The sequence below is a fragment of the Opisthocomus hoazin genome, chromosome 5, assembly GCF_030867145.1.
Source record: "Opisthocomus hoazin isolate bOpiHoa1 chromosome 5, bOpiHoa1.hap1, whole genome shotgun sequence".
Taxonomy (NCBI): Eukaryota; Metazoa; Chordata; class Aves; order Opisthocomiformes; family Opisthocomidae; genus Opisthocomus; species Opisthocomus hoazin.
Genome location: NC_134418.1, coordinates 32,615,689 through 32,638,356, shown reverse-complemented (window position 1 = coordinate 32,638,356; position 22,668 = coordinate 32,615,689). Strand labels below are relative to the sequence as shown.

Here is a 22,668-nt window from a genome sequence, read left to right as displayed (position 1 = left end):
CTTCAGTCAGTCTCGTTACCAAGTGATGTAGATGCCACCATATTTCCTTGCCACTTCCAAAGACAACATATTAGCAAGAAGTTGCTTGCGGAAAATGATCTTTAGCTTTCCTAGTGAATAAGTTAATTGCACTTGCACTTTAAAAATCAATGCGAAATGTACAAGGTTATTTTGGATCCTGCTGTTGCCTGCATAAACACAATACAGTTGGTGGTAGATACAGGCAACAGCATATTGTGTCTTGTGGCACCCAGCCTTTGCAAGGAATTCCTGCCTGCTTCTCACCTGTGATAATATCACTTCCAAAGCTGTTAAATATGCGTTTGTGTTCAAATTGAGTCCTGCTTGCTTGGATACGATAGATGAGAGGCGAAGTTTTTATTTTTTTCCTCTTTGGTTAACAGTGATATTCTAAGTAGCTATTTCTCTCGCTCATACCTCATAGTAAGGATTGTTTTTCTCAAGCTGAACTCAGTAAGGCTTTGTTGGCCTGAAAATACTCTCACTAGGGATGACAAAATAAACTCTTAACATCCAGATTCTCATAGATATCAAAGGTGGGAATCACACATAAAGAGGCAACACACTTTTTGGGTTAGTCTACAAGGGGACATAGCTAGGTGAACTTTCTTGGCCATACTTGCATCCAGAACCAAAAGAGTTTATGGCTATGGTGTAATCGTTCTTTCTTTTCTCTTTGCCTGGAATTTTTAAGAGGGAATAATCATGGTTACTTTGTAAACTTTACTTTGGATTTTCCAGTCTTAATCTTCCCTTCTCTGAATTTCCCTTTAGTGGGCCGAAATATCAGGCTACTGTGCCTGAAAGTGCTCGTCCTGCGAAACGCTCTTTCCAGGGCCATACACAGAATAGAAACTAAAAGTAAATCCTTAATGGGGATCATGTTCTCTCCTCCCACCTCCACCTCTGTTATCTCTGATTTATTCATTCAAGTTTTTTCTTGATTTAAGTTAAACTGCTTACTCTAAAACTTTATTGTGTTTCTTATTTACATCTCCCATCCAATAAGTGATTTTCCCTGACAAGTCAGAAGACAAACAAGCTGTCTGTTCTGCTGTCTCGCCCTGGTTTTTTACCTTTTGTTTCTCTTTTTTTCCTCACATTTTTAAGTTTTTCAGTGTCCTCTCTAGCTAAGTTTGTACTTTCAATCCACTTCAGACCAGATAGAATATTTTGGTTGCATTCTACATGCAAAACAGATAAATGCCACTTGAAGGGAATATATTCAGAAGACGACAATTTTTAAAAATTATCACAAAAACCAATTTTTTCCAGAAAACATTTTATCTATTTTTATAATGCTATTTGCTAATTCATGAATACTTTAGGTTTGGAACAATTTTCAAATGGAAAGGGTAAAATTGGAATGATGTGGCTGCTTCTTTTCGTCTTGCTCTCTGATCAGAGCTCTTCATGACAAACACACCAGAAATCTGAACTGTAGATCTCAGCCTGTGAAAAGTTTTACCTACCGCCTTCCACCTGCTACTGAAGTGTGTCTCTTATCACATCAGTATGCAATCTAAGGCATCATTTTGGAGCTCTTTTACTTCTTTTTTCAGAACTTAAGTATGCACTGAAGACAGATCAGTAATCTGAAGTTCTTACTGTAAGAAGGACAGCAATCACAATCGGTTCCCACAAAAGTTTGGGAAGCTTGTCACTTCGTTTCTTTAACCTTTTTTCACCTCTGAAAATATAACACTTCAGTTAGACCAAAAATAATAACATTCTAGATGAAAAAATAATTTTAGTGAAGGTTTGTGTTTTTCTTTAGTGAAACAGAGAACAACAGAAACCTGAAAAAAAGTGTAAAGACTTGTATTTTCCTTTAGTGAAATGCAAAATAATAACAAAAGCCACTGTCTCTGAGTCATGCTTAATTAAAATGCTTTAAGTTTTGAATTTAGTAGCCAAAGAAATAAATCACTTCTGAGCAGCACTGGATGGCAGGAAAAGAAATGTTACCCTTAATCATTAATTATTTAATGTTACACTTAATTCTCCAAGCTCAATCATCCTGATCATTTTCTTTTTGCATATGCTTTAAAATTTAAATATATACACTTTTGTGTTGAAAAACACACCTGTATTTATTTATAAAAAAAATGCTGGATGTACTGAGAACACACAAATAAACCAAGAATTTTGAATAACAGAACTTTATTGCATAGTGTTCATTCCATCTTTAAAGTTTTGTTTAACATAAATACCATTTCTGTTTCTTCTAAGTGTAACAGCTGTAGGCATGTGTGCCTGAATACACACAGAGCTGGGATTTTGTGGTGACAAGGTCTATACAAAACAGATAGCAGGGTGTGCCAAAGGTTAAGTATTTCTCATCAGGTTCCACCTCTGCTATCGATCTGGAGATTTATGGCTAAAATTGAGTAAATTATGTGACCTTCAACTAGAGCTCCTTGGATTTAAAATGTGACATGACTCAGCCCTATTTTATGTATTATTTACTTCAGTATACATTTTGACTTCTAAGCACAAGCCTTTACCTGTTTTTTTGACGCAGAGGGAAAAATGGAAACATGATGATTAAAAGTGAAAATTTTCAGTATTTTCTGTCATCCATTTTGAGATGGGTCCTAGGCATTTTAGCCTGAGTCTTTTTTAATGCTTTCACAGTTACATAGAGGTGCCTGTAGACACTTAGATATTCAAAGGCTCTTGTACAACACGGTAGGAGTCTGGCAATTATCCTGCTGAGGTGCTTATTCCCATAATGTAGTGAGCCACTCTGAAAAATCTCAATGGCCCATAGCTGAATTTTTAAGCAAATGTATTATTTTGATTAAAGACTGTTACTATCTTAGAAAAAAACAAAAAAAAAAAAAAAAGAAGAAAGAAGAATTCCTATAGCGCCATTGCAAATTGTTTTATATCCTTATATCCACTTCACTGCATAAGGTAATACTATGCAATACGACCATGTATGAGCAGAGAAAAACCAGAAAAGACAGCATTTGCTTTTAAGAGACTGGCTCAACCCAAAATCTCATCTGTAAACATTTAAATGCTTCCAAAGGCTTTCAGAGTAGGACACTAACAGCAGCTCACTTCTCCCTGATTTTGACCTCACACAAGGAGGTTTGATGTTGTGCGGACTTCCCCAGGTGTCAGGGACTGACCCCAAGTCAGGGCTCCTACCAAGCCTGCCAGCAGTGACAGTGTCCAGCGGAGCTTGGGTCAGGCACTCAGGTGAAAATCTTCTGAGCTGCTGCTTGGCCTCCTGAGCTATCCAGTCCATCAGCCCAGCGTTTCTCTGAAACAGAAGGAAATGCATAGGTTATTAAAACGTGTGTATACGGGAAGTGTGTGTCTGATAAATTAAAAATGTATGATGCTGCATTCTCCAGAAGACTTACAAATAAAGTGTTGCAAAAATTAAATATTAATATTTAAGGTAGAGAGCTACAGCGTCAGAACATAATGTATCATACTACAGTTTAGTCACTAACAATTACTATTCTGCACTGTCGGACTAAATATGCTGACATACAAATGGGAAACAGGTAAGGACTTCATTTTTACTTCACCATATCCAAAATAAAATTAATTTTTATTATACTTTTATTTGTCTGTGATAAAGGCTGATTTTTAACTGTTACTGTGCACCTTGAATGTGAAATTTACTTGTCATATAAAGCAAACTCAAACTGTTATGCTCACAGAAACTTTTAAAATAAAATAATAAAGAAATTAGTCCTTGTTTCTTTAGAAAGATCTTCAGGTGCTGTTGTATTTTATGTAGCATTCACAGTATTTCAAGAGATACCTCCTCACTTGTATGCGTTATCTCTTATCACAGAACAACACAGTTTTATGTATAGCAAAAGCTACTGAAGGACTGACACAGCACAGAGTAGTGGTTAGGAGAACCAGAGCTGGAGAAGTTTCTCTCACTTTTCTGTGTACAGACCAATGCCTCTGCTAATGTAGATAGAGGAAATTAATCCAGCGGATCCTCAGAAGCAGTGTTAATGTTTGGTTTTCATATGAGAGAAGTATTGTCAATTTAAAGAATTTTATGTTTCAGACTTACCTCGGCAGTGTGATTTCTTGCAAGTTTCCACCTCCCAGCAACAGGAAACGAGAGGATAAGACAAAGGCAACTGCTGTGGCCACCTGAAACACAGCATACTAACCATAGTGAAAAAGAGCTAATTCAAAGAGTGGGATGGTGAGCAGAGTAAGTGAGGGAAGCAGAGTTTCTGTCATAAAAAAAAATTCTTATGTATTATGATCTGAATGGAAATGAAGAAACAGCTTCCAAATGACTTGGTAGTTTAGCCATCAGATTTGACGACAAGTGCATGGAAACTTCACAGCAACTTGAGGTAACAGTTAACAAATAGAGCATCTTGTGGCTCGCAGTAATAGCACATGGATTCGACACATCAAGCACTCTTTTACTGAGTTGGTACTTTTAATTCTTCTGGTCTGGGCTTCTAAGGAAGCCCAAAAGAGAACACCAAAAAAATCTCATAGTACAAATATACCAAACCATTAGATATGAAAATCAAGCAAAGTGAGGCTCTGAGGAAAATGTATGAGCAGAACATTAGCAGCAGAATAAGGCTTTTGACAGTCTCAGAACATTGCATATTGTAGAGGCTGGAAAGCTTGATCAATGAGGAAGCTATACCCACCAAGATGCGAAGTGACAAAAGCGATAAGGCTAATAGAGGATAGCAACAGGATTAGACAAAAGACACCAGGATTAAGATTTGGAATGAGAAACAGATACAACCTGATTCAGCACAGCAGTGACAAAATCATCATCACAGAGGAGAAGTGTCTGGATTTAAAACAAAACAAAAAGCTAGAAATGTCAGCAATATGCACCCTGAAACAAACAAACAAACAAACACTGTGGGAGATGGAATATAGAGAATACTTCAAATGCTGCCTTTTGGAAGGTAATAGCTGCTGTTAGAACTGTAAGCTATAAAACAGTAAAAAGGCAGATGTACTTGAAATGTCTTGTCCAATAAAGATTCCAAATGTCACTCAAAATGATCAGACTATTTATTAAAGAATTTGTAATGGAAACATGAAAGAAGGCAGGGAACGACACAGCAAAGACAGATGAACTGTTTGTTACATATGTCATTTAATATCAGTCAGTGACTAGGATTTATTAACACAGTTGCTGCTTTAATGGATACAACAAGCTTAAACACATTCAAAGCACTAGATGGTAGGTGATAATTAAAATGCAAGACACATGGCTTCAAAACGTGTAATAGTCTGCTGATAATATCTAGTATAATTTATTTATTAAAAAAAAAAAAAGAACAAACTCACCTGGTTTTTGAAGAATAAAAGTTGTTTCACTACCAGTATCCACTTGAAGATGAACCGAACATCAGCATTACATCGATAATACTGTCTTCTGCTTTTTCTTCACCTAACTCTTCTCATTCCTTTAACTTTTAGGCACGCTCCTTGCAAGATTCCCGGAGGAAGCAGGACAAAATGACTGCCAGCAGTACAGACAGAGGAGACCTCTTTGAGAGGAAACACCAAGCTTCTGGAGATATTTCAGCTACCACGGTTTTTCCCCAGCCCTAACCACCACATTTTTATCTTTCCATTTGTGTAGCCTACAAGTTATTTCTCAAAGTAATTTTTACCATAAAGGATGAAGAAATATATAGTCATAAATGATGTATTTTTGTAGCTGCCTAAATTACTATGAAAATCCCATTCGGCAATTGAATCAGAAACCAAATTTCCCTGAGAAGCTCATATTTTCATAAAAGTCCAGTGGCAGAAATTCCAATTATTTCAGTAGTGAACCCAAAGATAGCTTTGTGTCCAAAGACAATTCCCTTACACTGCCTTGCGAAGTCCAGCACTATTCACTATGTTAGTCCCACATTTTAGGATGAAATTCATTTCTGGTTCACATTTATATTAGTCTTCCATCTTCCTAGACACAACAGTACAAAATACCATGAATATACCATGATTATGACATTAATTGCATAAATAACAAATGACTCAAATATCAATTACTCATTCACTTTAAGGTCACACTAGCATTATTCTGACACTAATGTGAGTCATGTTTTTTGGCAACAGAGAGAGAATATTCTGTAAAAAAAAAGAGAAAGAGGCCTTTTTCCACCCTGCTTCTTCCTGCAGTATTCACAGCTTTCTAATGAAGCCTTTCAGCAATGTTTATATACAATATTATTAAAAACTATAAAGCGGAAAACAAGTCTTTTCAAACACATATTCCAGTGGGATGCTTGAAAAAGAAAAAATTAAAACCTTTGTAATTTACCACAAGAAGATATTTTTGTTACTGTACTGACGCTGTCAGAACTTTTAATTTTTGCCATCTCAGTAAAATCATTTAATCAGCTGACTTCTGTGTACATAACCAAATGTGCCTGACAGATACATTAGCCTGATGCATATCTTTGAAAAATATATGTGTGGGGGAGGGGTTATATTCACACGTATACGTAGAAATCTTCCACTTCACTTAAACTGAGGATCTGGCCTTTTTCTTTAACCCCAGTTGCTTAGCAACTCATTGGAAGCTTTTTAAGATATTTTTTAGAAAATAAGGCCTAGTTGTATAACAACAGAATTTTAAGGTTTTAAATTGTGGGGATTTTTAAATAGCTCAGACTCAGTAACATGAATCTTAAGGAGAAAATCATACTCCCAAAGGAGATTTTTCACTCATTTTAGAAGGCAGGATTTCCTGGTTGTTGCCTTTCCTGTTTCTTTTTGTTTTAATGCCAATATTGATCACAATCTACTGCTGTTTCCCTGACTCTCCCCACCTCTTCCCCTGAGTGCAAAAGGTAATGAACGTGTTCAATTACTCCTTCCCCGAAAATAATCCTTTCATGAGTACTTACGAGAAATGACAAATGACGTTCATAATATGCCATGTCACTGGAGCACTAATCGAATTAGACTTACTACCTTTGCAATCACAAGTGGGTCTTCATGTTTTATATCCGAACACAATTTGAGTCAAGTTAGCTTGCCGGAACATTGCTCCCATCCTCATAAAAGTATATGACAGCTATAACAAGCATTTTGGGAGCAGGCAGGTGCAGTACAATACAACCACAGGAAGTCTAATGAAAATATACACCAGACTGTTTTCCTCACTAAAAGCTGTATTTCTATTAGCAATTCAGACAAATATCAATGGTAATCAATTAAGAGTGATTTGGATAAGAAGTTCTGCAGGTGTATTGGATTAATTATGATCACATTAGTTTGCTGATGTGTTAATTCTGTGTATTTATTTAGACAGCATACTATGGCTTGCCTCTAACACTAATGTCTTTTTTTTATATCCTGCTGAGTGGAATGAGAAAGACAAAATGCTACAAAAATTTGTTTTGCCTAATGAAAAGTCTTGAGCTCTAGTGCTTACAAATTGTGACTCAAAAATGAGGAATGAAAGTAGTCTGAGATATACATCATTTACTGCTTGATTAAAACATTTAAATAAGTCCTGAACCATTAAGAATAATAAGCAGGTTCTCAGTGCATGATTTCTAATCCAATTATTTTTACGAATTACTAGAAATATAGCTAAGCATTATCACCTTTGCCCCAAAATCATTGCCATAACAGAGCAAATGAATATTTCAGGCAAATAGTATTAGGAATTAAATTACAACTGTCCCATGAGACTCCACTATCATGCATCACTTTATAAACAGATATAAAAAAAGTAAATTTCACAACTGTCTCACCAGGCAGACATTTTGGAATATGGTGTTACATGCAGGGAGAAATGTGTTAATATTTGAATATATACTCAATATTTGAAACTCTTTGAATAGAAAATATATTCTGCTCCTAACTGACATTTGCACTGTGCCATCTACAAGAACAGTTTATAAATTTCAATGTTTTTATAAACATTAAAAAATTTTAGCCTCAATCTGTTAGATTTCATTTCCTGTTACTTTATAGGTCTTGCTTTTCACCTTTACGGTTACTGTTTTAGAGTAGTGCCAAGTTGGATCTGACACAAAGCATCCTAGAAGATTCCTCACATATTTTGGTTAATGTAGCTATCTTTGGCTCAGCAAAATGGTTTGGTTTATATTATGTGACATTCCTCCATATTGCATATTGAATGCCATATCTCAGTTTTGCTACAATTTTTCACTGAAGAGAGTGGAGAAAAGCAAGAAAAAGCAGGGTTTGATATTCTGAGCAAAACGAATATTCTCTCACTCATACAAGTCTTAATTATTTGCATCCAGTGGAAAAACCAAGATCATTTATACCCATAGGGATAGAGTAGAGGTCATACCAGCGAAAAGGCTCACCATTTCAATTTAAAGTTAAACCTGCTCTGGTAGTGTCAGAAATCCCTAGACTTCTTCTTTCACTCGTCTTTTGCACAAAGAACAGTAACCTCAAGAGAGCAGGCAGATTTAGAAAAAGTCAGCTGCACAAGTTGGATCAGGGAGATACTTGGTCGTAACTAGACCATGTCTTGAAGCTGGTTTAGTTACACAGGTATAACAAGACAAGGAAATAAGTCCTTGGAGCAGAAATAGCAGATATGCTTTTATTAGAGGATAAAAAAAGAAAACTTCATGTGAAAAATCCCATAAAACAATGCTATCAGCATACCACTTTGTTTTGTAACCAATATCTTACTCAACTCCTGATTTCACAGGTAAATTGAAATTAATCCTTGTTGCAAAAAGCCACTCAATACCTTTCACTTTACAGACTTGCTCTTTTTTTGCTCCTTCAGAAACAATAAATAGGTGGGTATTAGATCCATGCAGAAGTGATTAAAATCAGGCCCACTGTATTCCTCCAAAATGTCTTGAAAAAGTTACAAGAACTGGATACAGAATGGCTGAACAAATCGCAATGACAAAAAAACATGTTAACAGTTCTTTGTGTTATTATTACTAAAACTTACTGCTCTGCGATAATTTAAGAATGAAAGGATCAGATCAGAGCAAGGACATCAGAGTTTAAAAAGGCAAAGTAATCTTCGATAGAATTAAAAACTGTAATTAAATACAGTCACTCAGTGATATGCACTCTGTCCCTCAGTGTTCTTTTGGAAATGTGCCAAGATATGGTTCCATTTTTCATTTAGAATCTCTGTTATACACTCACTTAGCTTAGATAATTTAAAAAATAAATGCAATGAGCTATAGTAATTCACTAGCTGTGGTTTCAAAACCCTGACTGTGTTCAAAATTTTGCTAGAAACTTGTGTGATAGTCTACAAAGACTCCATGTGAAGCACTGAGTACAAGAAATGTAGCTGATGACAGTCTTCAGCAGGTCATTGAGGTCATTGTTTAGGCATCAGTTGTTTCACATGTTACTCATGCGTCAGCATTATTCCCTGTTTTGTCATTACAACATGCAAACTTTTAGAATCCAATCACAGAAAACAGGTTTCCTTTACTTCTAAACACAGCAGGATTAAGAGACCTACCGGGAAGGAAATCAAACCCCTAAATGATGCTTCCAACTATAGGCAAGCCCAAACACCCAGAATTAGCAGTTGGACCTCCAGAAATTACACTCAGGGAATGCAAACTTATTTCTGTCCCTCAGAACCAGTTCTGGCATTTCCAAGTCTTTCACTGAATTCACAAGGACTAGAGTTTGCAATAAATATATCAAGAAAAATCAGGACGTCTGTCACAGCCACCTTCTTTAAATGCAATTGTGAGGGAAGGTTGCATCATTCTCCCTGTTTCGGGCGTAGATCAACTGAGACGCAATGGGATGGAAGAATGGCCTGCCAGATAATAACTAGTATGGGCTACTGTGTGCTCTGCACCTAGCACTTGCACGTCCCATGTGATTGAGACGTATGTCGCTTGATCAGATCATACACCGCTAATGAACTATCCAGTAAGATACAAAACAGGCCTGATAAAAGTAGATATTCTGACCATTTCACATGCCTGCTCAAAAAAATGTGGGAATATTTACAAATTGCCAATTCATTTTCCCATTTCTCTGTTTAAGCAGATGATTCATCACAGATGACAGTTTTCTCAATTTAAAGCATGATTGCTTAGAAAAGAAGGCCTATGTCAAACAGATGCAGCCTATACACGGATACTTTAAATCCATTTAATACTGATAAAGTTAAACAACTGAAAATTCGAATGTCAAACCACCTCATTATATGCTGTTCCTACTATTTCTTTCAGCTGTTTTATGGAAATAGTGCAGTGAACTGACAAAATTTACAGACAACCCAAATTTTTTCAGGTGGCTTGGGGACTGAAAAGATTTTGAATAAATCTATAGGGATCTAACAAAGCAGAAAACATGAGCATATGAACAACCAAAGTATAAGAGCATTGCATATGAGCCACTGCATATGAACAATCAATAAGCAATTATTAAAGTTAACCAACTTAATTTAGAAGCAAATAAAAATTTAAACTCAGAAAAAAATTATGACTATAAAGTCTAGTACTATTTTATAGGTAAAAAAAGATTAACCATTCTCTGCAGAAGAAAAAAACACCGTACGCAGAAACTGTTTCATAAACCAGTGCATTTGCCATTTAGTTATTTTACTTGCTTCCCAGTTTCCAATTATTTATGTCAACTTTTAGCAGTGGAACTATGAACTTGTACTGGCTGATCATACATAATCTCTAATATCTGATGCCAGACAAGGATTAGTTCTATAATCATGTCAGTTTTTCAAATACCAATTCCTTCCTAGACTTTTTTTTTAAATCAAAACTAGAATCAAATTAGTGGCTGTTTTCATTTAGTCATTCTGTTCCCTGGCTCCATTTTCTTATTAAAGGTGTCAACCTACAGGTTTTTCATATGATTACTTTCATAATACTAAAAGTTGTAGTTGGTGTTTGACAAAAATCAGGGCTCTGCATGAGGATGGTTAAGACTGCCACCTTTTCAGCTCTCCTTTTGAGTAGATAGGGCTTCATCATGTTCTCTGTTAACGTTTGACTTCCAGTGCTACATGCTCCATGTTCTGCATGTTAAACATAGCAGTATATATCATCTTCGCTGCTCTACTGTTAGAGAGGAACAGAGAGACCCAGTCTGCACACCTTGCCTTACTTCCCCCTTGTTTGAGGGATGCAAGCTGATATGGGCTAGGCTTAAAACCACTCAAACTAGGTGTAAAAGACCCTCTCTGAATATTGCAGGACATGCTGTCACAAAACAGTTCCACACTACTACACCAGGCCCTAGGACCTGCAAGTTTTCGAAGATCTTGCTTTCTTTTGTTTTGCTTTTCTATCTATGGAAAACGGAGTCCAGGGTTGGCAAAAAGCTGCAGCAGCATAGCTGATGTGCAGACACTGCTATAGATGTAGTACAGGTGAATTATTTCCATGAGTAAGTGATTCCTGTAAGCAGACAATCCACATAGTAGGAGTGAGTACATTACAGAACGAAGCACAGAAACTCCAGAATTTTTACTATCTGCATCATGTTCCTGACTTACTTAACTCTTAGGTATTTCAACAGTACTACTAGAAATTCTTTGTGCAGTTGAAGACTAAATGCTTTGCCTATTTTTAAGAGAAGATCCTCTTAATGCTTCATGGTATTACACAAAATGAAGCTTGCAGACAACTGCTAGTGAAGTGAATAAATATGAGGGGCAAAGCTACAGATCACCTGGTACATCCCCTATGCCCAAGTCGTTCTGCTGACAGACCTACTGTGGGTCAAAAAAGGCTGCAGTTGCTGTGTTCTCCCTGTTCCCCATAAAGGCACAGAAATTTATGAAAGGGAGTGACTTTTCATGCCCCATAAAGGCACAGAAATTTATGAAAGGGAGTGACTTTTCATGCTGTCAGGAGAACTGAAGGGGTACTGCTCTTCAAGAGGAAATGATGAAACGAAGTAACAGGCTGTAACCGTTTTTCTGATGTGTTAAAACTGTTTCTCACTCTGTGTTCAAATTTCTTATGCAACGCATTTCACAATCAACAACTGGCCTGAAAACTCCATTTTGTCTTGTACTGGTATTTTCTGAACCTGAACATTTCCTGCAGCCATGTAAGTTCATGGGAGAGTTTTGACTGCTCTTGGGGTGACCTTGTCATCAGGTCGCAGGAGCCCTGGAACCCGAGACAGATTCAGTAGATTGACCCTCATGTTCAGGCCTTGTTATGTGCCGCTAAAACCACTTATTCAATGAGGCATCCTTCCTACAGCATGCACCACATGTCCCAAGTAGCTCGTTTATCTTTCCAAGATAACTTCAGATATGAGACTGACTAGGTAAGCCTTCAAGAAATTTCAGCTTCTGGTTGATTCAAAAAATTGTGACCGATAAATTTACTTCATATGCAACATTTTTTCTAAGGTTTGTGAGGTGTTCCAGTAATGGGTAGGCATATAGCCCCAGCCTCTAAGTTTTGCCATGGATCTTAGCACCCATTGTGCTCAAGTCAGCATCTGACAGCCTCTGTTAAACTTCGTACCTTGAAGAAATACAGCATGCTAACAAAGAAGTCAAATCTCATGCTTCAAGGATTGTGAACCAGTGACTAGCCAAGCACCAAGATGACAAAAAAGTCTGCTAGGTTTCCCAGTCTTGCATCCTTCTCAGAATGTCCTAAACAGAATAATTGCCATGTGGATCTGCTAAGTTGAGAGAGAAAGATGTAGAAGTAGCCTGAGAGTTGTTTCCAGATGATATTTCCAAGAAGGCTTCCTAGCAGAATAAATGGATTGTTGCAATAACTTATGGTAGCACTGCTGATCTTTTCTATAACTTAAGCAGAGTAGGAAATAGTTGAGTGTTTTGTCATTATTTACTTTTGCAGCAGGAGAAGCCTACTTAGAGTTCGCGGTCAGCACCGTTAGATACACCTATCCTGAGGGGAAAGGAACGGCACCGCAGCAGGTCAGCAGAGCTGATACTGTGACAAGAGACCTTTCTGCCCCACACTACTGTGTTTGAACACCAGAAGTAAATCTGAGAGTACCTTGAGGATTGCTGTGTCTCTAAGCAGGGATTTCCTTTCATGGGAAAGAAGAACATCTAGAAGTATTAAAGGCGAGGGAGAATATATAAAGTCTTCACCAGCAATCTGGGCTGAAGAATGAAAGATCTGTACAATTCAGCAGATGTGATGTTTCCTCCAAGCAAAGTCAGCAGTTCCATGGAGGACAGGGATAGGCAGCTTTCCCTCCCTAGAGTCACCAAAGCAATGAAAGAATACCAATCTGTCAAAGAAAGAACAGCTGAGTTACAAAGTCTGCTTTAATTCTCTTTCCTATGTTGAATGACCATATCTTTGCTTAAAAGCACTAGCATTATGGCACTGAATTTCCTTGGTTTGTATTTTTTTATGTCCTTTTTTTTTTTCCTGTTTGCTTTTTTCCTTTCTTGAAGTAAAGGAAAAATGCCCTGGAAGACTTAACAAGGTCTTTTAGTATTGATACCATGTAAATTTGTAGCTGAAAATGTTACTGGAATTTGGTAATAAAAAACACGGTACATGTTACGTATTTCCTTCCAAATTTTTTTGGCTAGTGTGCGTCAGCAACTCCATCAAAATGAGTGGAGCATGCAGTGACTGACAGGATCAGAATGAGATTTCAGATACAGTGTACGGCACCATGGTGAATTACTGAAATTTTCATATTCATTACAAAAAAAAGGTTTTAAAGTCTTCTACTGAGAATGCAACGTTCATTTTCAGTACTGCTATATTAGCCTTTCAGATGATGTTACGGCAACAGTCCCATTAGATATATGAGCTTACCAAAAAGCAAATCAATGATATAGCATATGGCAAATAGCTAATGTGAAAATCTGTTGAACAAGTTGTAAATTTTCAATAAATGATATTTCCAAGTTTGATGCTCATTCTAAGAGGAAACTTAAGTTTGTTTATTTTTTTTATTTACCTAGAAGTCTGCACACAGCTCAATTGTTCACAGAACAACTTGTTTACAAGGACATTCTGCCCAGCAGATTTATGTCAAGGGCTGCCAAAAGATGATGTCATTGAGGAACAAATTGATATTTATCAGAAAAATTAAACAATACTGCAAACATCTTTACATTTAATCACAGAAGTTCTATTCTCTCTGCTTGTGTTCCAAACACCCATGAGGATTAAGAGCATTATAAGGAGAAACGTTTTGTCCCAAAAGATTGTTCTGTTTAAAATATTGAAGAGAAAGAACACCAGATGTTCCAAAAGAATTGGGGTATAGATTTAAGAATCAAAAAAGAATGATGAATATGGGCCACGAAATAAAGCATTAAGCAATGTGATGAGCATCTGTTGAGTAATAAATCTAGTCTTTGTACAGTTCTCTTCAAAGTGAATTTAATGGGAAAGTTTTTCAGCTTGGTGAAAACATTGTCAAGTCAAAGAAAACATTGGTCATTTTAAGAATGGTATTTCATCTTTTAATACAAATAATCACATACCAATAAATAAAAACTATTTATATCTGAAATAGAAGTCTTGTACTTTTACCAATTGATAAATAAATCGCTTATTTTATTTATGTGTAATCCAGACAGGGAGCTGTAATTGACTCACCTCATGAGAAACCTAGAAAAGCTAAGGCTAACCATTATGTTTCAGTATCAATGTGTGTGTAGAAACAACTGCTATAGTTTAAGACTTTGCACAGCCCTTTTCTAGATTCTCTAAGTTTTAAACAACATTTGAAATTATGAAATCAGGGTTGGTTTCTGAGGGAAGAGAAGTATTTGTTGAGAGACTAAGAAATGTGCCCTGCAATTTTCATGCTAAGAGTGAAAAGGAGAAAGAAGAGGAGATCTGTTCTTTCATGCTGTAAAGTTATTGTTGTGAACTTCTTCCAAAGACATTTGCAAGTGAAACAGCTGGGCTGGAGAGCACAAATTTGGCATGAAAGGACTCCTCACTGAGAGCTAATTGCCTTTGAACAGTCTTAGGAACTTTTTTTGGCTTATGCAGAGACAGAACCCTTGAAAAATTCTATGTCACATGTGCACAGTGTGATTTCATCACAGGTTATTGCAGTGAACATGTAACAAGTACAGCTAGGGAAGGGCATACTTGCATCACTGCAGGGATGGGCTCAGGCCCAGAAAACTTTGTGAATGACAAATATGACCTCCACAGCATTTTAGAAGACGTTTATTTCAGTACAACGCAAATGAGGCTTGGATAGAGGAAAACATAAATCTGATCATCTCATCTTTGGAAAAGAAGCAAACTCTGGGCTTCTTCTTCAGTTCACCACATAACTTCTCACAAGTAAAGTAGAATCATCTTGCACATGCGATTTTAATTGTTTTACATATTAACTAGGGAATAGTTAATATTTCCCTTTTGTTCCTTTTTTTTTTTTAGTTATGAAAAGTGAAGTCAAAATGGTCTGGGAAGCCATACTCTTCAAGTAATTTGAAAAGCATTTTTAAAGAAATAATGTGTTAATTTTAGCCAAAGTGCCCTCTTTTAGCACAATGACAGCCAAGATTTGCCCTGGCAGTCTTTGCTATATGATAGACAGCATGGCTTCAACAGGAATGATGGAAAGTGCCCCAACCAACCTGCCTGATTATCCAGCTGGACTCTACACATACAGTTTCAGAGTAAGGGAATTCAACTTGAGTCGAAGATATAAAACTCCCATGTGAAAAGTAACACAACTATTCTTCAGGATTCACATCAAAGAGAAAGTAAACACAAATGCCTTTTGAAATCACACTTACTTTCTTGGTGTGCATTTTATCAATGCCCTGGTTTCTGCTTTGAAGTAGGAGTTTATATGCTCAAGTGCTCTGGCCAGCTCTGGGTATGTGTGGAAGCTGGTTGCTCTGGAAAATTTCAGATGAATATCTGCTTTTGTATATGGCTTCAAGTGCTTTATTCCACCCCTGTCTGCCTAAAAGTATACTAGTTGTGTTCTAACAGCAAAAACACAGTCTATGTGTCCATACTGTTACTTTAGAATAGGTTTTATCTGCAAATGGCTATACTCTGGTGTGAGTCTGCAAACTGCAATGCCTGAGAAGTGTAGGTATTCAGTTCCTCTTTTAGTATCTCAAGTGGTTGCTCAAGTTTTACTGTATCTTTGGTCTAAGCAAGCTCTTCCATCTTTACCTCTTATTTTAATGACTGATTAGAATTTCTAGTTTAATTACACCTGCATGTGTTTCTGCCTGTCTTTCACCTTCTCTCCTTTTATTTCCCATTTTCTTATGAATTCTCACCTATGCTCTGCAGGTGAATAGACCAGTTTGTTCATCTCTCTCTGAACTGTAGATCACCAGCTGTTACATTGCTTGTAACAGGTGCACTAGATTGGGAAAAATAATTTTTCATTATTTCTTAGCTTTTGGAAAATATCCACATCGTGTAAATGCCTCAGCGTCTTGACATAAAACCCATAATCTCTACAAATACAGAATTAAGCTGCAGTATTGTTCTAGGTCAGGCCTCACATATTTTGTATAAATCAGCAACACAGAAACACATGTATCTGCTACACTCACAGCATAACAGCTGTATTTTCTGCCCTACAAAACCTAATTTTCCTCAAAAAAAAAAAAAGTGAAAGATTCAGCATGCTCTCTGCAGTGTACAGCAGGACAGGCAAATGATATGTGGAAAACAGACTCCACAACCTGTAAGGTTGTAAAGTAGGTATTTTTATTTGGTGCCAGGTGGCACAGGGAGCAGTCCCACCAAAGTCGTGTGTGCCAAGCAGCAACTTGTCTCTTCAATTTATACAATCAAATATTACATATACATTAGATTTCCCAATATGCCTGTACATATGCATCTATCCTCATTTCATATCAAAATCAGTTCCAAGAAATAATTTCCATATTATAATTAGTTCTAAGAAGTAATTTCCATAGACCTCTCCCAGCTGTGCTTGTGCAGTGCCTCCTGGTGGTGGTCATCGGGGGTCCCAAGATGAAGGCCCATTCTCTTCAGCACGGTGTTCGCTGATTGACCTTTGTTTCTGCGCAAACTCAGTTCTCTTCTGGACCCCATCCATACAGCAGGGTCGGTCTTAACCGGTTCTAGGCGACTTCCAGCCCCTATCAGGAATTAACCCCTTTGTATGGAGATATAAGACTCTCTGCTTCAGTTAATTTAGACAATAAATAGGCACCATCAGTTCTCTTTAAATGCACCGCAACTATTAGGCAATGCTACTTCTACTAAAATCCCTTTTTAACCCCTTCCTTCACAAAAAAATTTTCTGCTGCCACTGGCAAGTATAAAATTGTTACTCTTTCTTTTTATGAGTACTAGAATGCTGATAACCAAGTGCTGATTATCGGGATTTTCTCTTGTCTGAGGATGATTCAGGGGTTCCCAGTTCCTGCTATGTGCAGTAGCATCTTTGCAGAGCCAGCTCTCCAAGGCAGAGGCCCTTAGGTTGTCATGAGACTGTACTCATGTGAGAAGCAAAAGTGTCTCATTCAATGAAGGCATAACACCATTTAAAAAACTATCTATTGCGTCTTACCCTTTAGGAACAGTATCTTCAGGCTTGAAGGAATTCTTCATAGTACCTGAAACATTTAATTGAAGAACAAAAAACAAATTTTGGTAGAAACGTTCTCTGAAATGAAAACTTAACAAGATACGCCATTTTGAAAACAGGTATAACTGCTTTTAATTCTTAGATGAAGTCAGAAACCTAAATTAATCAGACTCTCCCTTTCTCCTCTCTACCAGCTATCATCTTTTCTTCAAATGCTTTACCTACTTCATCCATGGTAACAAGAGGAGTAGTGTATTTCTAGAAGATGCGATATTGAAACTTATATCCTCCTACAAATATTTTAGCTCAGTTATAGGTCTGCTGGCATATATGGTTAGCTTGCCAAGTTTCAGAGCATTCTCATATGTGAGCAAGGCACTGTAAAAAATGGCATTGCCTCCCTAAAAAATCAATTATATTTAAATGAAGCAGTTTAACATATATTTTAATCTAAAAATGTTCCATTATTCTATATGCTGTCACAACATTATACAGCATTTCTGGGGAAAACAAAATATTAAATCCATAACAGAACACAAAATCAGTTAAGATTTTTCTAGAACAGCGAAGAGGTCACATACCAAGAACTCTTTGCTTGAGCTTGAAATAATTGTCTCCAGAGGCTTAGGAAATGTTGTTTAGCACTATATCTGTTAATGCTACACCATTGATATTTCCTTCCTTTATGCTTACTACAATGTTACTAAGGCAGTGACTGTAAACTGTTTTGAACAAATTTGCTGTGATAAAATTAGCAAAGAGAGCAAGTGGAAATCCCTTCATTTATCCACACTCCAACTAAAATGTCTAAATAATAGAAATTCTTCTAAAACATGAATTACCTGAATGATTTGAAAAAAGGGAGAAATAAAAATAGTCAGCCAAACATGGTGAAACTCAATATCACACGGAAAGAGGAGGACATCCAGTTCAAAGTGTGCTCATGGTTGCCTGTAGAACTCTTGTACAACCACAGCATAATGAAGTTGTTACTTCTTGAAGATGAATACATAACCTTGAAGTAAAAGCTGCTGTTTCAGAACTGTATAGAGAAGATAAAACTGCACTGAACATTTAGATTTGAGTGCAAACTCTCTCAACTGTTTTCTTCTCTTTTCTTTCCTAGAAGCAGTACAGATCCAGCTTTAGACATGGTTATGCCTTTTGAGAGTGCTTTCAAGTAAAATAATTGTTTAAATTTTATTTTTTTTATAAAGTACTTTACAAGTGAAAAGGGGAAAATACTGGTCAATGAATACTGTATCTCTCTAGATTTTCAGGAATTACTGAATTAAGTATTAAAAAACTAATGAAATTTTGCTTGATGGATGTTGCTCTTCAGAAGGGTCACATGTGTGTCCCACCCCCTTATAATATTTATTAATATGTATTAAAGAGATTTGAATAGAATTAATATTTTTCAAAATATTGCTTCATCTTAGAGTGTAAATACCACATTGTTTGGAAATATATTTCTTGTTAGTCTTGCTAGGCCTCAAAGATGTAAATCCTGCACAGAGATGGTACGCTGTTTGTGTGGGTAGAGGCTGGGTCCAGCTCCACTGCTTAAAACTCCATGGGAGCCCAAAACTGCTCTCTGAATGCTTGAGATCCCTAAAGGAGTGAAATCGGGGAGAAATGCTGTCTCTGCAGAGCCATTCCATCAGGCTCCACCGGCTCCATGAGCAGGGAGTTCTGGGGGTAAGCAGCAGGGCTCTGCAAAACCGGGGCTACCTTCCAGCCCCCCTGCTAAACTGTGAAATCTCCATACTGATGCTACTAGGTCTGAGTTTGCTGTATCCGGGTTAATACCATTTAACCATTTTGCTCATTATGCTAATTCATTGTTCATGAAAAGGTAAAAGTTGGTTCATTTTGGTCTTTTAAAGAAAGGTATGTTATATGATTTTTATAGTGAAATTAGATTCTGTTCACACAGGGACATAAAAACTGTACTTCTATTTATGTATTCTAGCATAATTATGCAATTTAAAATGTCAGGTGCCATAGATGTTAATTCTCAATTCATACACACAGACACACAGCAGAATTCTCCAAGTGCAGCTTGGGGGAGGCATGGTCCATATGCATTAATCCTTCTCTCCTTTAAAGGAGAGTTTCACCATAACTTCTGTTGTTAAAATTTTGTATAAATCAAATGAAAGAAAGTGAGAGTCTTTGTTCACAAGACCAGAGGAACAAAATCAACTACTGGCAACTTTGAGAGCTGGAGCTCTGAATGCACATTTATATAGTGTTCATGAATATACAGAAGAATCACTTTATTGAATATTAATATTCATAATAGTGGGGCTAAACAACGTCAAATTCCTACTGACTACTGCCTACTTCTAGAAGATTAATTAAATTAGGTTCTATAAGGGTAGTGATTTCTTTTCAGAAGTCATTTGTAAACGAATGGTCTCTTTATCCAAATGTTATCTTTCAGCAAGAAATTCAGTAGTGTTACTGCAGGCAACACTACTCATATCAAATTAATGGATTTGAGAGCCTGATGCTTCTTAATGAGCTTAATACACAGGGAAATTATTTAAGTCAAGATTTTTGTTTAATATTAAAATATGCTGATTTCTGTTGGAAAATGAAGATGGTAAAGTTCTTGAACCAGAAAAAATTTATAGATTCCCTATGCTGTGTTTCACAATGAGAAAAAGGCTGATAAGTAATGCTTCATAGAAAAATTTTAATTTATTAAATGAGATACTTCATTATGTTTTGAGCAAGTTCCTGGGCAGAAGTCAAATGCCTTCAGGCTGATGGATGAATTGAAGTGAAGCTTCATATTTCTTAAACAAGGAGAAGTATCAGTACTGGCCTTACAGATAACAGTGCAGTGGCACTACCACCTTATTTCAGTTTGGTGAGAAAAACTGTGCTTGTGTGATTTAAAGAATGAGTGTTTCAAACCACGCAGCAAATATTTTTTAACTTTTTTTTTTTTTTTTTACTTTGTGTTTCTATCAAATGCTTTGTTAGATGCAAGTTAGCCTTCTCCATAAGGGTTTTCTTAAATTGAAATGCAACTTTTCACACTCTCACTCCAAACGCTGACCCAATTCTTCTTACTCTCCTCCTCTTTCTCTGCTCCAGTTATTTGTTCATCCCTACTCAGAACAGGGCAACTGTCAGGGTCCAGGAACCAATCTTCAGATAAGTCAATCCCCAAATTACTAGATGACGAACTTCAAAAAAACTTCATTTCCACAAAATAAGAAACTTTTAAAACCTCCAATAATGTTCATTACCTGGGAAAAGCATTTCTTGTCCTCTTTTCATACAAGTACAGGGATGAAAACTTCCTATCTCTTAAAGTAAGGGTGACCTTAGGACAACATCTCTGGGGCTTAGACCCTTCAGTAATAATGGCAAGGTAATTTGATCCTTCTAATACTGATGAAATCTTCCACTAAAGCGAGGAACTGATTTGCGTATAGCTTGACTGACAAATTTATGTGCCTCCAAAATGTTATTGGTTTTATGCCATCTTGAACTCATACAGCTCCAGTAGTTATTCCTTCTGCCTGCAAAGAATAAGCAGGTTGATCTACATGGGTCTTAATGGAGGCTTATTTAGCATCTTAGGTTGTGAGGCTTCAGCACATTTAATCCTTGCATTAGTATATGTGGAAAGACAGCATATAACATGTTCCATTTCAAGATTAAATGATTTCCAAAGTCTTTAAGTAACCCAGATACACATATCTAAATCTAAAAATGGCTCCTAGCTTACAGTTCTACACTAGTACACACACAAGTAATATGTAATTTTTTTTCCTAACATCATAACTCCATCACACAATGAATCTAGGTCAGCAAGCAAATGACAGAATATGAGATGGCTCTTCCAGTGTGATTTTTTTTTTTTTCCCGACTCAGGTTATCCCTCCTGTTCACATTCCCGTGGAGGAGGACCTGAAGACCACGTCTAAACAACCCCAATTGGATCTTCTGCTATCAAAGCACCTTGTCCCACAGGAGTAGGCTTATTTTTGCTCTCCTTTTTACCTTGCCTTTTTAGTGAGAACAGCTCCCGAGGAACAGGCTTTCTCTAACTAGGTATAGCCAGAAAGTAAAATAAGGCCTCAAACTCACTTTTGCATCTCTGTGTCACATTGGAGTTAACCACTATCTCCTGCTGCACATGGGCTCGCAGTGGTTTTAAAGATCCCTAACCGAGCCAACTCGTGTAACATTCGCTTCATACATCTGAATGGAGAGAAGATGATCAGGTTACCATGGTTGAATTCATGCTCATTTAGAAAAAAACTTTGAAACTATGCACTTCATCTACCTAAAGCAAATCCTGATCTATACTGACCTCTGAGTACTTCATATTATCTCCCTCTTTAAAAAAAAAAAAAAAAGAAAAAAAGACTTCTGTGTTAGGTCCAGTGCCCCAGTGCTGGAAGTGTGAAGACTATTTTAAGTAGTTTGGTTTCTAGACTTTTCCTAATACTAATTTCATCTGGAATTTTTATGATGTGCAGTGATACAAAAAATAAATGAAAAGTAGTGCCATAAATACACAGATATATCAGTAATAACTTTTATTTTATAGCAGCTTTCAGTATTTATCATTTTCCACTGCAGTACTGATTTTTCAGCATCTTGTATAAAGCAACCTTTTTTAATGCTTTTCTTAATCGCACTGGTATCAAAGATTATAATATGAAATTACTCTGAGTCATTACATATTCATTTCGGTTAGTGGGGAAAGAGATGAAGAGCTAAAGCTAAAATCCTACTTAATTCTTGGCAATACCAGCATTTTTATTAATTTCTATGACATTATGATGTGCCATTTGTAGCAAAAATGCATTTAATATATTTTTTTTTCAAATGAATATTTTTGCTGAAGAGTGTATTGGAAACATACATTGGTTGTTTTTTTCTCTAATGTATTGTAACAAATGATTACCTAAATAAAAATAAAGCTTTACGTATCTAACCATGAAGATACTGGACACTTTCATAAACTTTCAACATCTGCCTATGTAGGGAAAAGATACTCTACTTTTGTTTAGTATTTTGCCATTCCCCTGATATGAGTTTAATGCTCAAACTTTTTGTGAATTGAATTCTAGGCATAAGTTCCTTTCAAGTCAAATTGACAAA

The 22,668-nt window shown here is 36.6% G+C and overlaps 1 long non-coding RNA gene across 1 annotated transcript; it reads right to left on the bottom strand.

Annotated features, from left to right (window-relative positions):
- Nucleotides 1-2,201: 2,201 nt before the first annotated feature.
- Nucleotides 2,202-5,934, bottom strand: LOC142361546 (uncharacterized). The gene is made up of 3 exons (XR_012764161.1): nucleotides 5,341-5,934; nucleotides 4,076-4,158; nucleotides 2,202-3,295 (listed from the first exon to the last, which is right to left on the bottom strand). It is a non-coding gene; the product is annotated as an uncharacterized LOC142361546 (long non-coding RNA).
- Between the last annotated feature and the right edge of the window lie 16,734 nt (nucleotides 5,935-22,668).